The 20,425-nt window shown below is 38.8% G+C and overlaps 1 long non-coding RNA gene across 1 annotated transcript in view; it reads left to right on the top strand.

Annotated features, from left to right (window-relative positions):
* LOC104675382 overlaps positions 1-17,033 on the top strand; it is a 100,809-nt gene extending 83,776 nt beyond the window's left edge. Inside the window, exons 2-4 of the long non-coding RNA XR_749771.2 lie at positions 13,107-13,270; positions 14,060-14,228; positions 14,550-17,033. This is a non-coding gene — a long non-coding RNA (uncharacterized LOC104675382). The remainder of the gene's footprint in view (positions 1-13,106; positions 13,271-14,059; positions 14,229-14,549) is intronic.
* The last annotated feature ends 3,392 nt before the right edge of the window (positions 17,034-20,425 follow it).

Genomic DNA, 20,425 nt, shown 5'->3' with positions numbered 1-20,425 from the left:
ATAATATACATATTTTTCTTTTGCTTAAAAAAATACAGCATATGCCAGTGCTTCTCAAACGGTAATGCATAAAGAAATCATTTGGGGGACTTTGTTAAAATGCAGATTCCTATTCAGTAGGTCTGGGTGGGACCTGGAATTCTGCATGTCTAACAAGTTCCTGGGAAGCACATGCTGCCAGTCACGGGAACACACTTGGAGTAGCAGGTGTGTACCCCATTACATGTCATTACTGATTCCTTACAAAGTTATCAGTATTATTTGAGACGGAGTCTTGCTCTGTCACCCAGGCTGGAGAGCACAATTTCGGCTCACTGCAACCTCTGCCTCCCCAGTTCAAGCAATTCTCTGCCTCAACCTCTCAAGTAGCTGGACTACAGGAGCATGCTACCACGCCCGGCTCATTTTTGTATTTTTAGTGGAGATGGGGTTTCACCACGTTGACCAGGCTGATCTCGAACTCCTGACCTCTAGTAATCTGCCTGCCTTAGCCTTCCAAAGTGCTGGGATTACAGGTGTGAGCCACTGTGCCTAACCTTACCAACTTATTTTTAATCGCTGCAAATCTTCCATTATACAATGTATATATCTCAACATTGTCATGTAATTGGCTAGTTAAGTTTATTCCTTTGCTCTTATTATACTATTAAAAAAACTATGATAAATATTTTTGGGGTGAGAAATCTTTACACATGTCCATTAACATTTCCTTAAGGGAATTTTCTTGAAATGGAAGTACTTCATCAGATTTATTCAGAATTTTAAAGACATTTAATACATACTGCCAACTAGTTTTTAGGGAAGAAAACAATGCAGTTTTGAAAGGTACACATTAACCAGTTAGTTACATTACCCTGACCTGAAATTTCTTTTGGTTTGTTGTTTCCATTTCCATAATAAGCCCATTGAGTTCTCTTGTATCTTTTTTAGTATTCTATAATCGATGTTTGCTCATGAGGATGTCTGCCCCAAGCTGGCCAGACTATTAGCCTGAATGCTCAGCACAGCACTAGATGCTAAAGAAATGAGAGAAGGATGAATAGTTAAGTGGAAACATGTATCTTTCACTAGACAAATAATTCTTTAGAGCACTGCAGGGGGGGCAGTATCAATTTAATTTCTAATACATCAGACACTTTGACCACTAATTAAAATCTAAGCATGAAAAATTACTTGCTGCTTCTTATGGAAAATAAGCCACGACATCCTTTGATGTTAAACTATTTCCTAAAACTCCCAAATCTGTGCATAGCTGGCCATAGTTTTAAAACTACGTGCACCAAAACTGGTGGGCTGTTATTATTATGCTTAAGGTTTTATTAATGGCATTATATAATAATGCTTTTGTAATTTTTTGATATAGTATAGCTCATCATATAATAGTTCTCTTATAATATTTTGCAAATCCATCCCACATGGACCTTGTTTTTTATTTATAATTGTGTTATTTTATTCATCATGATTTTTTGCATTAATTTTGTTTTTAAAAAAATCTCATTAAATGTTATTTGCACCCCTTAAATTTTGCACCCAATATGAGTGCCTGACTTGCTTTATCCTAGTTCTAGTCCTAGAAGTTAACTGTAACTTAAGATTTTTGCGCAGTAAGGTGAAAGTTATAACTTAAATTTATACAGGTAATATCAAGTAATACCACTTAATCAAATAACATTTGCTTTAATTTTTACTGGTGTATTTAATTATTTTTCTTCTAGTTGTTACTATCTAATCAAGAACCTATTCAAGTCACTGTACCTGTGGGCGTGGTATGAAATATGCTTGCTTTTTGTAGGCAACAACAGGGGACGTTTGGAGTCAGGGAGCTATTCATACCAATACTTTCCTTTATCCATTCAAAATTCTTCCTTTTGTTCAATTATGACTTCAAAAAATACCTTTTGATTGCTGTTGTGTGATAGGAACCATGACAGGTAAATGTTATGAATGAATAAAAATGAGTAAAACGTGATATTTACCTTCAAGTTGTTCCACATTTGCTAGTGGAGGGACATAGTCATATGAAGACCAAATTAAACCCGGAGTTTAAATGGGACCAGAGAGGAAAGACAGGGACACCTGGAACACAGGAAAGATGTGGCCATGCCTAAGTTGTCTCTTCCAGGAGTGAATTTTGTGCATGTGTTATACTCACCACACGCCATCACATACACCCCCACACAAACACACACGAGATATATTCTTTAGCATTTAACCCATAACAATTTTCTTGGGAGGATTTAGATGTTTTGGCCAAAGTATATTTAATCTAGGTCAAATTTTGCAAGAGAAAACATGGAGCATATTTGTTTGAGCAGGGAAATAATCCTGTCTTGGTCTTGAAGCCCATATGGCATCATGCATAGATTGAGAATCATCATGTCTGCTGAATTGTGTTATACTGACTTCAAAGTTTATCATTGATGAGCAGCAGCTGCTGCCAGGAATAGTAAATCACATCTTGCATTTTTATAAGAAATGGTATCATGGCTTTTCTGAATAACTGATTTTTAATAGAAGGCACAAGTCATCGCTACACTATATATAGGAAGGGTATAGATTTATTTATATCATTCATATTTGGCAATTTTATTCGATTTCAAAATATTTAACTGAATGTTCACTATGTGCACATGAATAGGCTTAAGTCCCTATTTTTAAGGAGCTTAAAATCCATTTAGGAAAAGGACATTTCTGTAACTAGAGTTTAAAGCCCAATGTCGTATGTGTTGAATATAGATATAAATCACTTGGATGGGAGTGAGTGGGAGAAGGGAGCATTTGGCTCGAACTTTGTTGGTTGTGCAGGTTTTGTTTTATTTAGGTGGTAAAACACTGCAAGGCATTTGATGCCAAGAAGATAGGACGGGCAAGAAAATTATGAAGGTAAATGCCAGTTTGGGGAATTGGGAAGTAATTAAGTGTTGCTTCTCAGTGCTTCTGAACCCTGGCTGCACATTGGAATCATCCTGGGAGTCTTAAAAATACTGGTGCCCGGGTTTATCCCCCAGCTACTCTGATTTAATTGGTTTTTGGTATGGCTTATGCATCAGGATTTTTAAAAGGTCCCCAAATTATTCTCATGTGCAGCCAGGGTTGAGAACTTCTGCTGCAGACTAATAATTTAGCCTGACTCTATGGGAGGTAAGGCAGAAAAATAAAATAAAAAAATAAAAAAGATAGCAGAACATGCTTTTCTTGTGCTGCAAAAGAGCATAGAGAATTTAAAGGAATATTCCTATTAGTTCATGTGGAATATGTTAAGGGTCAGGGATTCTAGTTTACCTTTACAAATGAAAAAATAAGACAGTCAAAGAAGGCTTGAAACTAAGGTAACGTGACCAGTCTCTAGAACTCATCGTGAGAAAGGACAGGGTTTGAGGTTAAGGAGAGAGAACTTTGATTACAAGAGAAAGAAAATTATAATGAAAAGAGTCAGCAGTTTGGCTCTTCATGTTTGTCTTTGGCTTGAATTGGAAAGTATGGAAACTTCATCTAAAACTATTCTTTTTTTTTTTTTTTTCCTTTCATCAACTACCAAATATGTATATGAGAAAGGGAACACACAAAGGGAAGTGAACAAAGTAGGGTGGGTGAGCTTTACTCAGAATAGATGGAGGGAAGTACACAGCCACTGTGCTATCCTTTCTCACCTTGAATTGGTCTTGTAGGTGCAAGGCTTCCTGGATTCTTGAAAAATTACTAACTTCAAAAAATTACTAACTTCTCACCATTCAGGTCTTCTTAATTCTGCCTCAGCAGTGACTCCTACATTCTGTCAGATGATAGCCTTCTTTAGGAAATAAAATGAAACCTCCTCATCTAAAACTTGGATAAATATGCTGGGTGCAGTGACTCATGCCTGTAATTCCAGCACTTTGGGAGGCTGAGGCGGGCGGATCACTTGAGGTCAGACCTCAAGTTCGAGACCAGCCTGGCCAATATGGTGAAACCCTGTCTACTAAAAATAAAAAAATTAGCTGGGCGTGGTGACACATACCTGTAATCCCAGCTACTCAGGAGGCTGAGGCAGGAGAATGGCTTGAACCCCAGAAGTGGAGGTTGCGGTGAGCCGAGATTGCTTCATTGCACTCCAGTCTGGGTGTCACAGTAAGATTCCATCTCAACAACAAACAAACAAACAAACAAAACAACAACAACTTGGATAAATAAAATTGCCCACAGGAGAATCTTCTTCTTTGAAAAATATGTATACTTCCAAGCCAGTGTTTCTCAACTTTTGCAATTATTCTAACACTCAGACATGCTTTGATTATGACATGCCCACCAATTCCCCACTGCAGTTACAATTCTTCACCCTCTACTGTGGGCTGTTTAATGGCTCCAATGGTTATAATTGTTTTATTTTTATTGCCTAGCACAGTGCCACACATATATTCAATAAATGTAACACTTTTACTTCTAGGTTCCAAACAAGACCTTGTTTCCGTGGACTTGTAGTACCTAAATAAAGGACAAACTCTTGTAACATTTAATTTTCATTAATTTTCTATCTTTCCATATTCCATAGTGTCCTCCCACTTCATTCTGGTTTTCACCATAAAAGAAGATTTAGTTTATAACAGTTTTTTTGTGTGTGTGTGTGGTAGTAAATGTCTGATATTTTTTCCATTCATTGTTACATTTCGTGAACTGGCTCTTGCAGGAATATCAGCATCAACTCACTGATCTGCATCTGAAACATTCCATGATGGACTGTCACTCAAGGGAACCATTATATTTCCACATGTAGAGAAGTCCCTTTGCCAATCACAATAAAATGATACAACAACCATGACACAGAAAGAATGAGCGTGCATCTACCAGCTCTTATCTTACTGCTTCTCTTTAGTTCCTACTCAGTACTTCCTTTCTAAAGAGACAGCTTCCTAATTTCCCTACCTCCTAATGTATCCACTGTCTTCTCTCTCCATTTCCGTCAAATACATAACTGCCAGATACATATTTCTTAAATATAGGTATGATAGTCATTTTCTTACTCAAATCTTTCAGTGGATCTCTATTTCTAACTCAAATGTGTCCTTCTGAGTTGGATATTTGTGAAGAACTTCACACTCTGGCCTAGCTTTCCCTTCCCGACGCCTGTCCTGCTCACCTTTACATGAGGCTCCAGCCTATTGTGCCTATTTGGTGCCCTTTCAATGCAGCACATTCTTTCCTACCACATTGTCTTTGTCTTGGCTGTTTCCTTCCTATGAAATGTCTGGATTCCCATCAATAGAACATTAATTCATCCTCAAGGTCAGTTCAAAATCAGTTCCTTCATGAAGAATTCCCCAATTCCTGTAAATAAACATGATCTCTCCCTTCCTAATCTCTCCTGAGATCAGGAAATCTCAGTTCTGAGAAATAGAACTGTCTTTCTGTTTCTCTCAGAATCCTCCGCTTGGCTTGTTTTATAAATATCTGTAGCCTACAGTATTTCCTGAGATGATAAAGGACTTGAGGAAATGGTAGGTACATTTGGTACCTACCTTGAGGAAATGGTAGCAACACAGTAGGCATGCCTCAAGTATTTGAGACATGTTTCCTTAAAGTGTAGTGAAAGATTAGGGCCTAGAGGCATATGCTATATGTTTTACATTTGAAATATTAAAAAGGAAGCCTAATGGGAAGGCAAAGAAATTATCTAATATAGGGCTTTGTATTCCCATAATTTTGAACTCTAAAATCACTATATATTTTTCCTTGCACCAGCCTTCACCTCCCCAACCCCATATACACACTCACACATGTACACACGGGTATAGAGGGGACTTTTGCTCTGCATAAAAGATAAGCAGGTTAACTCACTATGATTATTCCGAATTAGATAGAAATATGTAACACCCTTGACATGAAAACAGTCTTTGGTGAAGAAGAAAAGCTTCATTAACAGTTCTTTAAATGCTACTTTGGAAAGGAAATATAAAACAGTGTGATTATATATTTAAGAAGAAAACTATAATGTATTTCAGCTCTACCTGGTAAAATGTGGAATAAAAAGTAATCTGGACATACCAAAAAAAAATGTCCAAACAGCTTCTGTTCAGTACATGCCAAAACTGTGAACATTTGAACATTTAGTGACATCTGGGTAAAAAGAGTCAGCCGGAAAAACAATCTGTTTTTGTGACACATTTTTGAGATGAATTCAAAGAGCAACTTTTAAGGACAAAAAAGTAAATTAGTGTTTTATGTTGGGGAGAATATTTTATTCTTCCTTTTGCAGGGCTGCAACTCAGTAACCACATCCCCTATAATGCTGGCACTTACGTCTCATAAATGCTCCGTAGGTTTAGTGACATGGCTCATCTGGGAGCTCACCTAGGCAACTAACATTACCACTTCTAGTTTTTGCTTTCGATGATAGACCTAGTAAAATTTGGATGTCCCTGATATGTAATGGTAACAACTGAAAACGCCATTCTAATATTTTCTGTAGCAAAGAATGAAAGAGCTAAAGGGGCTTTCTTTGTTAAGTCAGCCTAGGTAACTCAAACATTCTCCTTTCCAGCTTTTTGTTGATTTTATTGTGATTAAAACACCATCAAATGAAAAGCTGAATTTACTGTTAAAACTTAAAGTTTCTTATGCACAGTCCAGCTATTGCATTACCAAAAGATGCCAAAGGAAAATGAAATGTTCTCTCTACGTGCAGATTGAATTTAAAAATTAATCTTACTTTTTAAATGCCTGGCACATTAGCCTATACATACTTTTAAACTGTGTTCCGTTTTCTACTGTGTTCCATAGCTCCACTCTGACTGCTATGATTCAAGTCCTGGAATGGAGAGGATTACTTTCTTCTGGATGTATCCCTGCCTAATCCCTCACCCTCTTCAAATTCACTCTCCACCCTGAGGCCACAGAGATGTTTCAAAAAGTACATTATATCATGTCATCTGTTGAAATTCTGAGGTTTCTCTTTGTCAGGCCATCTAAGGCTTGTGAAGGCCTGGCTTTGCCTTAGTTCTTACCATTTTGCCTCTTGCAGCCCTGGCCCCAGTACATACAGTCAGGCTAGACTGCGTCCTGTGCCCTGACCTATGATACTATGCTGGGCTTTCATTTCCTCTCTCGAATGTTCTTGTTTTTTGCTCCCAGGCTGTTTCCTACTCAACCTCTCATTCTCAGTTCAGCCCTCACCACTGTAGAGATGCTTCCTTGGCCCCCTCTCACATGCCCACAGCCTCTTATGATTCTTCTTTCATAGAACTTGCCCCACTATACTGTGGAAGTGACTTTCTGCCTCTCCATCTAGGCAGTCAGCTCCATGAGGATCACTTGCTATGTCTTTTTTTGATCTTTCTTTCAATATTTCCTAGAACAGGACCATGAACCGGGGAGGTGTTGATTATGTCTTTGTTAAAATAACATCCAATCTATATTGCTTAAAAGTAGCTCACATATTTTACACCCCTATTCATTTCTCTTTTAAATTAATTATCCCTTTTCTGTACCTGCTTCAAAACAAATAATACAGTACCCAAAGCCATTCAACAGGCTTGAGCACAAGACCATAAACAAATCGGTTTAGTTCACTAAACACTGTTCATTTTCTAAATACACAGCAGATATTTCTGATTTCAGTAGCTATTCTGATTGGTTCATTTTAGTTGTTATGTTTGACTAAATTGATTAGAGGAAACCACACTCCATGAAGGGGTGATCAGAGAAATTGGTGCTTGTTAGTCTCTGATGAAAAATGGACCAGCCTATTTAGCATATCATCTAAAGCTACCTTAGGATTTTTTTGGAAAATTGTTCTGCAGCTGAGTCTGCAGTCAGGGTCCACAGCGTACAGAGGAAGTCACATACTTGGAGGCGGTGCTCTAAAGAAGTGTTACTGATGGTGATGAAAATGTGCACTGAAAGAGAGCAATGAAGCAGGAGCTGTTTGACCCATTGCATGAACTGCACTACATGTTAGATTTCCCTTGTGTACACTCCTCACTGCATTCACCATCTATTCCCACACTCCAGGACAAAACAGACACACAAACACACACATTCTGGCAAGATTTAGGTAGGAAGTAATCCAGCCAGGAGAGATAGACACAGTGAGATCTAGAGATTCTATTTTTATAAAGGTCTTGTAACTTGCAGTCAGAAATGGTGTCAGGGAAAGTGGCGATTGCTGTTTGACTGGGTGAGTCTGTCATTAATTAGTAAGAAAAGCACTGTTGGTATTTTGAACAAAAGTTGTTATTATAATTAGGACAGTTGCCTCATTTGTAAGGAAATTCAAACTGTAATTTTTGGCAGTGATTTAAGGTTAACAGGTGAAGAAGCTATGCTCCTTCAATTAAAGAAAAGATAACTAAGGATTTATGTGTGTTACTATATATGTCTTTCCCGTTAGAGTCTAAATTCCTTGAAGGCAGATATGAAAGTACAACTACTGCAATGATGGTGACCAAAATTCCATGCCTCTTGTACATGACTATGTCTAGACTGGGGCATTTCTTATCATAGAAAAGTATGAACCTGGCTCAAATATTGTTTTATTTTTACTTGAAGCACAATCTCTTTTGGAGTGGATCTGTTTAGATTATTTCTCCTTTTTTTTTTTTTTTTTTGAGACGGAGTCTCACTCTGTCGCCCAGGCTGGAGTGCAGTGGCCAGATCTCAGCTCACTGCAAGCTCCGCCTCCCGGGTTCACGCCATTCTCCTGCCTCAGCCTCCCGAGTAGCTGGGACTACAGGCGCCCGCCACCTCGCCCAGCTAGTTTTTTGTATTTTTTAGTAGAGACGGGGTTTCACAGTGTTAGCCAGGATGGTCTCGATCTCCTGACCTCGTGATCCGCCCGTCTCGGCCTCCCAAAGTGCTGGGTTTACAGGCTTGAGCCACTGCGCCCGGCCTGTTTGGATTATTTCTAAGGGTTTTTTTGAAGAGTCGTAAAGGACACACTTGAAGGCTATCTGATCTTTCCTTGACATGGGCAGAATTATGGGGAGCATTTGATGAATGGAGCACCCAGCTAAGTCAGCAGCTATGGGCAGTGGAAAAGAATGATGGATGTGAGCTGGGCTGGGAGGCAGGGAATGGGAAGCAGTCAGAGGAGAGAGGGGCTTTCTTATGCCTTATTTCACCAAATCCTCACAAGAACCTTGCAATGGAAATTGTATTGTTCTCTTTTATATGTGAAAAAACGGAGGCTCCTGGAGATTGAGAGATCTGTTTGCATAGGCAATGCATGGAAGAGGCAGGGTTTAAATCCAGGTAGTTTGAAGCAGTGCTCTTCTTTACATACTACAACACATGGCCTTACCCACAGCAGACTTGGAAGTCATTGTTCTTGAGTTTTCTTCGGCTTTGACACGGTGTGGCCTTGGGCAAATCACTTAGTCTCTCAGGATTTGTTTCCTCAGCTCCCAGCACAACAATGCCTTCCCTGTGTTCATTACAGCAGTGTTGCAGTGGCCTAACAAAATAGCGCAAGTCAGAAATCACTTTGTATTTGTAAATTGCAAAACACAAAATGAATATAAAGGGTTATTATTATACTTATGGCCCTCAGCCTGCACCTGAAGAAAGAGCAAAGCACTTTGAGAGACACTGGTAGTATGGAGTACGAACTTGCATTTGCAATTTCATAAAGACTTTTTTTTTTTTTCTGCTGCAAGGGTCTATTAATTATAACTGCCAGTCTTCAGTGCACTGCTTATCTTACGTACAATTAATTATTCCATAAATCAAATAAGCGAGTTGTTGGCAAATGACATTTACAATCTTTGAGCTGACAGCAAAATATATTATGAACCATACATATCTCAGGCCAACTTTTCTTTTCTAGACATTTTGGTGCTGCTACCCAGGAAGAGATTATAACTCTGAAAAAACACTTGTGCTTGCTGGTGATAGCAGAACATGTTCAGCCCTCTCAGCAACTGAGGGAGCAGTCCTTTAAGTTCTGATCTCAGGTCAGCAGGCTCATTTGACAAGACCAAAGTGGGATAATGGAGACATCATCAAAGTCATTAGTCAGGCCTGCTAACATCCTTTGTTCTGAGAACTCTGGTCTCTGAATACTACTTTTCTGATCTTATGTGATCCTAATTCCTGTCTTTGCTAGCAGCAACTGGAATAGTGCCTGGCACATAGTAGATACTCATCAAATGTCTACCTCAAACTCCAGTCTTTGACTATTTACTTTCTATTTCCTCCGCACTGTTGACTGATTGTTTCTTCTCCTGAATGTCACTTGATTAATCTCTATGGTCTAATACTGTGTGCAGACCCTGCTGTATTCTCCTGGTTGAGCCTTAGCCTAAGGCCTTGGTTATCTTATTGGCTTCCAGTCAGCTCACAACTGACCAGTTATAGTTTTGTACATATTCCTGGCCCTCCACTGCTCTCTACCCTCCTGTGAAAGCATTGGCCTACTCAGGGAGAAGGGCGACCCTTTGCATAGCAATTTTGACAGAATACAGTCACTCTTGGTGGCTTGATTTAATGTATTTTAACATCATCCACAAAATATCTTTTTCCATTTTACAAAAGGGTTACACTTCTTAAGGAAATTTGCAATGTAATCTACTCATGACCTAAAGAGATATAAGTAGTTTTCAGTTATTTAACTTAGTAAATTGTATATTGGTAGATTATAAGATATCTCTTCCAGTCTTTTACCATTCTATTATCCCTTGCTCTTTTTTCTCTACACACTATGCCAATTACAATGGAAATATCAATTTATTTTAACTTACCAATGTTTCTTTAAAACAGCAAACTGCTCTGTAGGTCCAGGCATACCAGCATAAAAGGCCATACCATCACAATCTGTCATGAAATATGTACTATATTCTATTGATTCTAACATGCACATCTTTTAACATGTTAATATCTCTAAAATTGGCTGCATTTTACAAATGAAGGCATCTTAGTACTATTTCAGGACTGAATGGACAGTAATTTTTATCTCTTAGGACTATATAAAATGGTGGCATATTGTGCAACCAAGGTACCTTAGAATTGATGAAAATTAGTCTAAAGCTAATCATAGCTAAAAGTTTTAATTCATGTTTGGCAGATATTGTATGGTGTCTCATTCAATCTCCTTCCATTCTCCTTTTGCTGTGCTTTCCTACACAATAGTTCCAGTGGTGGTATCAAAGTAGTGACTTTGTGTTGCTTTAGAAAAAATTCCTGGAGTCCCAGCCCATAATCAACTCTTCTAGCCTTTCCAGCAATTTCATAAACACTGAATTCCCTGTATTGAATCCCTTGCTGCTTAAAATACCTAGAGTAGTTTTGGTTTTCTTTACTGGTGTATTTGACAATTACATCAGATTATTATATGTACCCTAACACAAATAAGTCTATCAGAGAAATAAGAGGCCCTTTACCTGTTTTCTTTAAATGAAATGTGGCTATTTATTTATTTATTTATTTTGAGATGGAGTCTTGCTCTCTAGCCAGGTTGGCGTGCAGTGGTGCGATTTTGCCTCACTGCAATCCCTGCTTCCCAGGTTCAAGTGATTCTCCTGCCTCAGCCTCCCAAGTAGCTGGAACTACAGGCATGCGCCACTACGCCCAGCTAATTGTTTTGTATTTTTAGTAGAGATGGGGTTTCACCTTGTTGGCCAGGATGGTCTCAATCTCTTGACTTCATGATCCACCCGCCTCCGCCTCCCAAAGTGTGACAAACAAGCATCAAGATTTGTCATCATGATTACAGTAAATGCAATGCAAAAAATTGCCTCCAGAAAAACAACAGTACTTAGAATTTCTATAACCTCATCATATGACCATAAAAATAAACATTATTGTTTTAATAATATCTTTAAGTTCTTTAAGGCCAAGAAGAATAAGCAAACAAATAAGTGGACACATAAATAAATCACTGTTAATTTATGAAAAGAGAATTCACAAAATACTTTCACATTTATCTCTCCATTTGTCACTTGGAAAACTGAAGTTTGAAGAAAAAGCAAAACAAAACACTCTATGGGATATCAACATGAACCATCTTTCTGACCTTAAATAAGTCATTTCATTTTGCTGTGACTCAGATCCTTTTTCTATAAAATATGGAAAATAAGACCTGTCAATTGCCTGGATTTCAAAGATATTGTCAAGAAAAATATTACATAATGCCCTTGCATATACTTGAGAAAGAACTTCTAAATTTTGGATATTATTAAACTTGGATTGTGTACTTTTAGTATTATTATTAATACTTCATAAAGTGTCACAAAAATTTGAAATTAACCACATGTAGGAGATTGATCTAATAGAACACATCTACCTCATTTTCTTTCTCAAAACTATAGTTTCAATCTGCACTGTGAAAGAGCTCTGTCCATTGATGTGATAATGAAATACATTCCAAGGTTAAACCAGGACTTCTCTGAAAGCCATTAGGGATCAGCTCGATGCTAAAAATAATTCACTAATAAATGTTCCTCATTTTAAGTTCCCTTCTCAGAAATAATTAAAGGGTACATCTCAGAGACCAGTAATTTTCAGGCTAACTGCCACTTTTTAATCTAAGTTTTTTCTTCTTCTTCTTTTTTTTTTTTGTTTAAATTTATGATACTTAAGCCACACATCAACATATTCAGTGAAAACACTCCTTTAGGATATGTCAGTTATGCTGAACAAAGAGAGAAGAATTAATTACATATCTTTGCCTAAGAATAAGATTTTCATTTCTATTAATTCTCATGTATAAAATCAAACAGATGCCTCCTGCAAGCATCTTTTGTATGATTTTTCATTGGTTTAAGCAGAGTTAGATGTCAGAGTTCATTTTGATATAAAAAAATTAAGTTTTAGGATTTGACAAATGTATTTCTTTCAATATGCAGCTATGGAAGACACTTAAATACACGAGCTATTATATCTATTTTAAGTAGCAATAATAGAAACTTCAAAATAATTACATTTCTATAGCTAATGCTTAAAGATAGTTTAATGTGGTGGTTGGATGTACAAACTCCGGAGATGACTGCATGAATTCAAATTCTGTATTTCTCTATTTGTAAAAGGAGACAATGACAATATTTGCTTTTCAAGATTTTCATCATAAGCATAAGCATTAAATAAATTAATACATTTAACAACTGTCTTTTTTTTTTTTTTTTTTTTTTCTTTTGAGACAGGGTCTATCACCCTGGTTGGAGTGCAGCAGTGTAATCATAGCTTACTGCTGCCATGAATTTCTGGGCTCAAACAATCCTCCCACCTCAGCCTCCCTATGTGCTGGGATTAAAAGTGTGATCCACCACGCCTCATCATAATGGTCTTAAAAGAGACCCTATTTCATGTAAGTGCTCAATAAACTGTTACCACTTACTGTGACAAGATACAATGCTATCTCACTTTTTTGTCCACAGGGTCTATCATATTTAGAAACTTGACTCCTGATATGTTCTAGACCAAATAAAAATGTTTTCTTATACTTCACACATAATACATTATATTAAATAGCAGAAATAAAAACAATAGGAAATAATCACAAATTAGTGAACTCAGGGATTGGGCTTGTCTTTAATTTTCAAATATGTGCCATGATTTTCTATATAATTAGAGTACATGAAAAGAGAACAAACCAAATCTAGACATCTCTAACTCTATCATCACAAGCAAAACATATTTGAAAACATTCAACCAGTTGATTGTATTCCTCAGCTTTCCTGCAATGGTTACTAAATTGCACACTTGGAGAAAGCATTTGCCCCCAAATATGTGTCTGTTAAACTTTAGTTTCTTAGGCTGCTCAGTGAAAATAAAAATGGAGTACCATAGTCAAATAAGTTAAATAAATTGAGAAAAATTGCACACTATATTCTTTCCCATAAATTCACATTGTTCATTAGCATAGTATAGTCTTAAAATAAAGAAACCATTGAATTATGTTTAACCAACTTTTCCAAAATATTTGATTGTAAGATCAAATTTGTCCTCATTTGTGGAATATTCTACAGAACTGATGATTCAAAGGATGTACATTTGAAAATGACAGCATAAAAAATAAAAACAAGGTCCCTAAGTATGCATATTTATGCAAAAATTATACCAGCTAAATATCAAACTATTGTTTTCATTTATTCAGACTTTCTTGATGCACTTGATATGGATTATATAAATCCATGGACAAAAGTGACATCAGTACAATGGTGAAATTGGAGTTTCCTACCATAATCTCCACATAGTGCACTGATTTTGACAATCACTGATGGATGACAATATATTTGCCAGAATCTAGGAGTTAAATGGAAAAGGTGGCCGGGCGCGGTGGCTCAAGCCTGTAATCCCAGCACTTTGGGAGGCCGAGACGGGCAGATCACGAGGTCAGGAGATCGAGACCATCCTGGCTAACATGGTGAAACCCCCGTCTCTACTAAAAATACAAAAAAAAACTAGCCGGGCGTGGTGGCGGGCGCCTGTAGTCCCAGCTGCTCGGGAGGCTGAGGCAGGAGAATGGCGGGAACCCGGGAGGCGGAGCTTGCAGTGAGCTGAGATCTGGCCACTGCACTCCAGCCTGGGCGACAGAGCAAGACTCCGTCTCAAAAAAAAAAAAAAAAAAAAAAAAAATGGAAAAGGTAACAGCACACTGTTGGAGAAAAATATCTGAGAGTAGATACATTCAAGAGAGTATGAAGAACAATTACATGCATCACCTCACCCCCAGGGTCCACTTCTTAGTGCCCAGATAGACTCCTTTCAGTGGGCAGTTCCTCCCATGGGGAAAAGGAGAGTATAATGAGTGAGTACCCAGGTTTTCCAGCTGTGTGAGGCACATCCCAAGAAGCCCATCTTTCTTTCACTCAACTCAGAATATTGAACTAAGTGGCTGGGACAGGGCAGTAGCAGGAAAGAAAGGAGAGGACTCACAGCAACCAGGACTTGAAACTCAGTACAGGGTACATATCCTTTGAAGCATTTCACAGAGCCCATCAGGAGGCCCACCCATGAACCACTTGGGACACCATGTCTGTAGCATCTCCCCACAACTGGCCCATAGGCACCCCCAATGTTTTGTACATATTCCCCTTCCCTTTCCCCTATAGTCAGTTGCCTGCACATGCACTCCAGATGGTGAGTGTGAGCCTTTACATATAGCTTTTGAGTACATGCAGTCAGCAGGCTCAACTTTGAAGGATTGGGAGGCATACAAAATTGAGCATTTCAGGACACTGTCCCAGAGGAAACAAACAGAAGGCTTTCAGGACCCAGTTTGGTTTTGTGGATTTAAGAGAAGATACACAATCATCAGAATTTCTTCTCCACCCATCCAAGAAGTATAGATTGGGTGAATCCATAGAAAAGATCTGAGAGAACCTCAGATTCCCTAACCAGGCTGACTGTTGAATATATTTCTCTCAAATCTGGTCAGTAAAGACCAGAGAAAGTGACTCCTTCAAATGTGAAGATAGCAGTGCAAGACTTTGAGGAACATGAAAAATCAAGGACACCTGGCACCACCAAAAGAACGTAATTTTCTGGTACCCAACCACAAAGAAATGGAGATACACAAATTGTCTGACAAAGAATTCAAAACAATTGTTTTAAGGAAGTCAGTAAGCTACAAGAGAACACAGAGAACTTAATGATATTAAGAAAGCAACACATGAACAAAATAAGAAGTTCAACAAAAAGATAGAAATTATTAAAAACAACAACCATGATTTTGGAGCTGAGAATACAATGAATGAAATGGAGAACACAATAGAGTTTTAATAGCAGACTTGATCAAGCAGAAGAAAGGGTCTATCAACTCAAAGACTAGTCATTTGAAATTATTCAGTAAACGAAGAAATAAAAAGGAATGAAAAATGCTTATGAGATTGATGCAACACCATGAAGAGTAGTCATATATGCACTATGGTAGTCTCAGAAAAAGAAAGAGATAAAGGGGAAGAAAACTAGCTTAAAGAACTAGATCAGTCTCCCCTTATCTTTAGTTTTGCTTTCCTTGGTTTCAGGTATGGTACAATGATATGTTTTAAGAGACAGACAGTGAAAGAGAGCATGCAAATATTGACATAATTTTTATTACAGTATATTGTCATAATTTTTCTGTTTTATTATTAGTTATTGTTATTCTCTTACTGTGCCTAATTTATAAATTAAACTTGATCATAGCAATAGTGGTGGTGGCTTCTCTGGAGTGGCCACTGCTATGATGACAGCTGCAGCAGGGGAGGTGTAGCTGGGGCTGTGTGCTCCGCAGAGCCAGTGGGGTCCAGGAACAGGTGATCCTAGTGGGAGCCCTATGTGCTACTAAGTTGCTGGGGTGGGACCCTGTGCTCCCAGGCATAGCTGCAGCTATCCAGTCATGGCTCCAGACCCAGGCATCCCTGTGCTCTAGGGGCCCTGGAAGTCCCCTGCCCTTATAGGCTTGGAAGGGTCTGCTCCTGTTCCCTGGTCTCTTTCTACTGCTGGTACCTGCTCCATGGCAGAGCAAAGTTGTGGATGTGTTGTGATAGCTGAGCCTGGGAACGGTTGAGACCTGGTCAGGTGTGTATGGTCAGGGCGGTTCTGATATACCAGCCTCCCCACTGCCTTGGCCCCCTCTGGAAACTGCTTCTGAGGCTGAAACTTTGGATGCTAATGAGGAAGGATGGTGGGGGAGACCAGGAGGTCTGAGGGCATCTAGGTGTGGGCCTGTGGACACCCCTTAGTGTGGATAGCCTGGGTGCTGTGGAAGGCATGTTGATGGCAGTGAAGCAGACACATTCCTAGGTGGGAACGGGTGGGTCCCTGGTGAAACCTCACCTTCAAGCCAGGAACATCTTGAAGCATGGGGGACTGGCTGCCAGTTCTGATTGCAGTCTGTGATCTGGAGTGCAAACTTCATTGATGCCTTTCAGCCAATTGGATGGTGCTTTTTCCAGACCCACAAATGACTGGCCAAGGACCAAGCAGTATGCACTTCCTCCATTCTGAGCCCATGAAAACCCCGGTCTCAGTCAGACTCAGACACTCATCAGGATGACACGCCAGCAGATAGGACTTACCCACTTTGGGTATGTACTCTGTTGAGAGCTGTCTGTCACTCAGTAAAGCTCCTTTCTGCCTTGTTCACTCTCCAGTTATTCACATAACCTCATTCTTCCTGGATGTGGGACAAGAACTCAGGACCTGCTGAATGGAGGGAGGGAAAGGAGTTGTAACATTTTCCTGGCCAGGTCGCCAAGCTGCAGGTGGTGACATACTCCTGAACTATGGGAGTGAAGAATGGTGACCCTTCTGGGGGCCCAGACCTTGACATTCTCCAAGCCAGAGCTGCTGTAACACTATAACTCTCCTGCCCTCTGTTGGTGCTGGGTGGCCACCCCGTGCAACAGGAAGCAGCAGCAGGCCTGGGCCAGACCAGGAGCTGGAGGCCTGAGTGGGGTGGTGAAACTGAAAGGGCTATAACACAAACCAACCAAAACACGCCCCACTCACTTGCTGCACTGTGGGTGAGGAGAAGGAGAAAAGAGCTGCAGCCCTTCTAGGAAGCCAGATCTTGGGGTTCCCTGAACTAGGGCTGTGACATGCTGTAACCCCTTCTTTAGGATTCTGCACTTCCTGGCATCTCTGAGATTTTGGATACCACTATGTTCCCCTTGTCCAGATTCTGGTGTCTGCAGCAGAAGCCACTTGTTAAACATCTGGTCCAGCTGCAGCTTCACATGGATGCAGTGCCTGTGCCAGTGCCTGGAGCTGCCCAACCCACCAGGGTTGGTATGCCTGGCCGTGTGCAGTGCCAGATCCCATACTACCTCACTCACACACACCTCACTGCTCCACGCCTGGCTAACCCTTGGCAGGAGTGAGATCCAGGCCGGTAGCATGAGCCAAGTACAACCTACGAGGCTGAGTGGACAGAACAAGCCCAGGGGGTACGCACAAAACTCAAGCAGAAGCACTGCTAGCCACAGAGGTTTCTGGCTGGCAAAGTAAAACCCTAAGGATCCTGTGACAATAGGTACATATGTATAGGCAGAAACATAGTATATATAGGTTTTGGTACTATCCATGATTTCAGGCAGCCATCAGGGGGCTTGGAATATGTCCCTACAGATAAGGGAGGAGGATTTTAATAGCTGAAAACTTCTCCAATCTTGGGGAAGATGGGACATTCAGGTACATGAGGCTCAAATGTACCCAAATAGATTTGACTTAAAGAGGACTTCACTGAGACACATTATAATCAAATTGTCAAACATCAAAAATAATTTTGAAAGCAGAAAGATAAAAGAAACTCATCACATACAAGAAAATCCCATTAGGCTATCAGATTTCTAAGCATGAATCCTGCAGGCCAGGAGAGAGTGAGATGACATATTTCAAGTGCTGAAAGAAAAAAGAATTGTCAACCAAGAATACTTGACCTTGCAAAACTATCTTGCAGAAATGAAAGAGAGATAAAGACTTTGCCAGATAAAGAAAATATGAGGAATTTTATCAGCACCAGATATAAAATTATAAAAAATGCTAGAAGGAGTTCTTCAAACGGAAAAGTAAGGATGCTAATTAGCAATATGAAAACATATGAAAATGTAAAACTCACTGGTAAAGGTAGCATATATTGTCAAGTTCAGAATATTCTGATACTGTAATGGTGGTGTATAAACCACTTTTCCTCTAGGATAGAGGTGAAAAGACAAAATTATTAAAAATAATCACTATGGGCCGGTGCAGTGGCTCACGCCTGTAATCCCAGCACTTTGGGAGGCCAAGGCAGATGGATCTCGAGGTCAGGAGATTGAGACCATCCTGGCTAACATGGTGAAACCCAGTCTCTACTAAAAAAAACACAAAAACTTAGCCGCGTGTGGTGGCAGGTGACTGTAATCCCAGCTACTCGGGAGGCTGAGGCAGGACAATGGCGTGAACCTGGGAGGCAGAACTTGCAGTAAGCCAAGATGGCGCCACTGCACCTCCAGCCTGGGTGGCAGAGTGAGACTCCATCTCAAAATAATAATAATAATAATAATAATAATAATAATAATAATAATAATAGTAATCACTATGTGCCGGCGCAGTGGCTCACGCCTGTAATCCCAGCACTTTGGGAGGCTGAGGCAGGTGAATCATGAGTTCAGAAGCTTGAGACCAGTCTGGTCAACATAATGAAACCCTGTCTCTCTTAAAAATACAAAAAAAAAAAAAAAAAAAAAAATAGCTGAATGCGATGGTGTGTTGCTGTAATCCCAGCTACTTGGGAGGCTGAGGCAGGAGACTGGCATGAACCCAGGAGGCAGAGGTTGCAGTGAGCCGAGATCATACCATTGCACTCCATCCTGGGCAACAGTGCAGGACTCCATCTCAAAAACAAAAACAAAAAATCACTATAATTATTTGTTAACAGATATACAATATAAAAAAAGTAAATTATGATATCTAAAGCTTAAACTGTGGAATAGGGGAGTAAGCATGCAAAGTGTATGCAACTGAAGTTGAAATCAGTTTAAAATAGACTGTTAAAAATATAAGATGTTTTCTGTAAGCCCCATGGTAGCCACAAAGTAAAAGATAATAAATAAAGATAATAAATTAAAGCATACCACTGCAGAAAATCATGAAATTACAAAGGAAGAACAAGACAGGAAAAAGGAACAAAAGAACTACAAAAGAGAAAACAATTACCAAAGTGGCAATAATAAATCCTGATGTATCAATAATTACTTTATAAATGAACTAAATTTGGTCATCAAAAGACCTACAATGGCTAAATGGATAAAAACAAGCAAGAAAGATTCAGCAATATGATGTCTACAAGAGACTTATTTTAGCTTTAAGGACACATATAAGCTAAAAGTGAAGAGATGGAAAAAATACATTCCATGCAAGTGGAAACCAAAAAAGAGCAGGATGAGTATCTGCCATTTATATAACATACAATAGGTTTTAAGTCAAAAACTGTACAAAGAGACAAAGATATTTATAATATAATACATAATATCTCTATAAATTTGTAATCACATATAATGCACATGTTATATAATGTATATCCTTATATCTAATATATATCCTTATATCTTTATATTATTATATATGCCATATGTAGCTGTAAATATATGATATATAATTATAAATATCTTTGTCTCTTTTTGCAGTTTTTGACTTAAAGTCCATTTTATCTTATGTAAATAACAGATATGTTTATCTTATATATTTATATAATGAGAAAGGGGTTAATTCATGAAAAGGATATAACAATCATAAATATATAGGCACCTAACATCACAACACCTAAGTATATCAATCAAATATTAACTAGTCTGAAGGGATAAATAGATAAAACAATAATAGTATTTCAAGATAATATGCATGGTAGACCACATATAATCTATTGAAATTGTAAAAAATAAAAACACAAGTGGACTTCCTCATAGTTACACATTAGTGAAAAGAAAGTTCTATTTACCACTCTTGCACATTTGGTGGATATTCTCAATGTCCTACACTATGCTAGGTCTTAAAG

This window comes from Rhinopithecus roxellana, chromosome 1, assembly GCF_007565055.1.
Source record: "Rhinopithecus roxellana isolate Shanxi Qingling chromosome 1, ASM756505v1, whole genome shotgun sequence".
In the NCBI taxonomy this organism is placed as follows: Eukaryota; Metazoa; Chordata; class Mammalia; order Primates; family Cercopithecidae; genus Rhinopithecus; species Rhinopithecus roxellana.
Note: the sequence above shows the minus strand (reverse complement) of the source record. Positions and strands in the feature narration are given on the sequence as shown.